This window comes from Asparagus officinalis, chromosome 1 (assembly GCF_001876935.1).
Source record: "Asparagus officinalis chromosome 1, Aspof.V1, whole genome shotgun sequence".
Taxonomy (NCBI): domain Eukaryota; kingdom Viridiplantae; phylum Streptophyta; class Magnoliopsida; order Asparagales; family Asparagaceae; genus Asparagus; species Asparagus officinalis.
This window is the reverse complement of record NC_033794.1, coordinates 71,701,230-71,704,863: the sequence shown is the minus strand read 5'-3', so window position 1 is coordinate 71,704,863 and position 3,634 is coordinate 71,701,230.

Here is a 3,634-nt window from a genome sequence, read left to right as displayed (position 1 = left end):
CCACATCCGATCATGCGAACCAAGACTTTACCATCCTAACATCTCTTGTTTTTCGAAGTCAACAAACACGACCTATAATAGAATTCTGTTTCACCTCCTAATTTAGCCAACGCGCACACACATGTCACTAAGTCTTGTTCATGACGTGTAACACCACTAAGTCATGAACTACTAATGGTTCTCAAACACAATAAGAATTACTAAATGCAGCTAATTCTATACAAATAAAACATGGTATATCACATAATTAAAATAAGAATCATGGAATCAGTGGATGTATTGCACATAAAATGTCGCGGTCAACAACCATCCATAACACGTTCATAAACTGAATTAATTCAAAATAAATAATTCTTTTGCAAAATAAATTCCTTTCAAATTGTCTCTCACCATAATTATTCTAAAAATAATCTTTTAATATAATAAATTCATAAATCAAAAATAATATTTTTTACAAGATAAATTCTCATTAATTTAAAATAGTCTATTTTCCCAAATAATTTTTTTAAAAAATATTTATCATTCTAAAATGATCTCTTCCACAAAATAAATTCTAAGAAATATTATAATTATTCTAAAATAGTGCCGTTGTCAAAATAAATTCTTTAATCTATTATAATTATTCAAAAAATACTATTTATTATATAATTAGAATTTATTTAATATTATTCATCAAATTCACACAAATAATTATATCACAAATTAACATAAGCAGATAATTCATAATTTCATCAATAAGCCCATGCAGATAATTATTAACTGATCTAAAATTATAGATAATTTGTAATAAATACAAAAATTTAGATCTGATCAAGTGTGATCTTGCCTACGACGAGTTACTGTGGGTGTGGCTAGCGGCGTCGCGGGACGGAGCGCGATATCTGACGGTTGGGGTTGCAAATGTCGAAGGAGAACTGTTGAGCCGAGCCGACGGCATGACGAGGGTGAAGGGCACCGATGTAGCAGGACTGAGCGGTGATTGTGGGGCTCTAGTCGGGTATTTACCGATAGGTCTAGAGGGACGGCCGATGCTACGATCTAAGGCAGCGAGGAGAGGAGGACCGTCAGACGGCGCTGCCATGAGCGGCGCTAGTAGAGGAGGCTGCTACAGTGAGGGGAGGAGGCTTGGGTGTCGAGGAGGAAAGAGGAGGTGGCGGCTAGGCGAGCGAGAGAGAGAGCGGATGTGGGCGTTCTTTTTTTTTTCTTTTTTTTTTTTTTTTTTTTTTTTCCGTGAGCGGATCTAAGACATGGATCCGACGGCCACGAGGCAGCGTGGCTGCTGATGGTGGAGGCACGGCTGTAGGCGTGGCTGTCGATGGTGGCGAGTGAAAGAGGGGCTGACCGGTGGTGTCAGAGGAGGGCGAGTGCGGTGGCGGTGCCAGAGGCGGCGGTAGGGCGCCTAAGGCGTGGGAGATGGGGCTGGTTCGGTTTGGGGTAGGGGTGCTAGCGGATGTAGACGAGAGAGAGAAGTAGAGAGAGAGAAGGAGGGTGCAGCTGGGTTCACGTGAAAGGAAGAAGCAAAAAAAAATGTATATATAGGGTTAGGGTTAGGGTTAGGGTTAGGGTTAGGGTATTTAACAAAAATATTAAATATTATTAATAATTGATTACATATTAAGTTAAATAATTATGGAAGTTTTATTTACAAATTAAAGCGTACTAGTTACATTAACACAACAGATTACACAAAATAATACGTAATAGTATCGATAACATAATGGATTAATTCAAAAGTTTTTATTGCACTAAGTTAATTTATAAATATCAAAATTATTTAAATAAATATAAAATTTGGACTTTTAAATCATAGAAAATTCTAGAAAATCGAGAAAATATAAATACTCTTTCAAAAATAATAATTGAATATTTTAAAATACCAGAAAATTATTTTAACTAGTATTAAAAATTCATGATTATTACATTATACCCTCCTTAAAACAAATTTTGTCCTTAGAATTAAAACAAGGACAAAATATAAAATAAGAGACTCAATTCAACTCATATAAGGAAAATTCAAAATATACTGCATATCCATAAATAAGGGAAAGTCATACAAGAACGATACAAAATAAGATATAAGACATGATAGCTATGATTCAGGAAATAGCTGAGGGTATCGCTGTCGCATCTCAAACTCAGTTTCCCAAGTCGACTCTCCAGGAGAATCTGGGTGCCACATCACACGAATAAGCGGAACGGTCTTGTTTCGCAGGGTTTTCTTCCTTCGGTCCAAAATCGCCACAGGCTGCTTCTCGTTTGTAAAATCAGGTCGCACCTCAATCTTCGAGAAATCTACGACATGACTCGAATTTTTGACGTATTTTCACAACTAAGAAACATGGAATACGTTATGCACTCTAGCCAAGGTGGGTGAAAATGCAAGTTGGTACGCTACTTCTCCAACTCTTTCTAATACATCGAAAGGTCCCACATATCATGGACTCAACTTCACACGCCTTCCAAAGCGAATGGTGCCCCTGTTAGGGGAAATCTTAAGGAACACATGATCTCCTGACTGAAACTCCAAGTGCCGGTGTTTCATATCCGTTCAATGTTTGAATCTGTCCTGCGCTATGCGAAGTCACTCCCAAATGATCCTGACAGCATCAACTGACTTTTTAATCCCTTCAGCCCAAAAATCTCTCGCTCACCAACATCGTCCCAACTCAAAGGAGAGCGGCACTTCCTCCTATATAATACCATGAAAGTGGCCATTCCAATGCTAGCCTAAAAGCTATTGTTGTATGCAAACTCCACCAAATGCAAGTGATCTTCCCACGACCCGTGAAAGTCAAGCATACAAGCTCTAAGCATATCCTCCAAAATCTGAATGGTCCTCTCTGACTGCCCATCGGTCTGGGGATGATAAGCTGTGCTGAAGATGAGACTGGTCCCAAGACGCGCGTGCAAACTCTTCCAGAACTCTGAAGTAAATCAAGTATCATGATCCGAGACGATGGACACTGGAACTCCGTGCAATTGTACGATCTCCTTTAGTACTAGAGATTTACTAACACTCTTGGAAAAAGAACTCATTGAAATATATAGAGATAAATATTTTACCTCTATGTATCTTTGAGCAAGATGCTCCGTCGGCTATACCCCTCGAAAAGGAATGAAGTGAACCGATTTGGTTAATCGATCTACGATCACCCAAACAACATCATTCTGTCTAGTGCTCTGAGGTAAGACAATAACAAAGTCCATGGTGACATGTTTCCACTTCCATTTCGGAATAGGCAACGACTGCAAAAGACCTGCGATGCGCTGATGCTCTGCCTTCACTTGCTGACATACAAGGCACTTCTCTACACTATGAGCCATATCTCTCTTCATACCATACCACCAAAAGTTTAACTTCAGATCCTTGTACATCTTCGTGCCTCCAGGGTGAATAGAGTACAGTGAGCTGTGAGCTTCCCGTAATATCTCCTCTCGAACATCTCCTTCTGGTATGCAGATACGACTCACAAATCATAAGGATCCGTCCTCATGAACAACAAATTCCGACTGAAGACTAACCACAGATAAATCTCTGCACTTCTAAAGAAATGAGTCACCTGATTGTGCAGCCTTGATTCGCTCGACTAATGTCGATTGAATCTGAATATTCATCAAAGAAGCGGTGATCCTA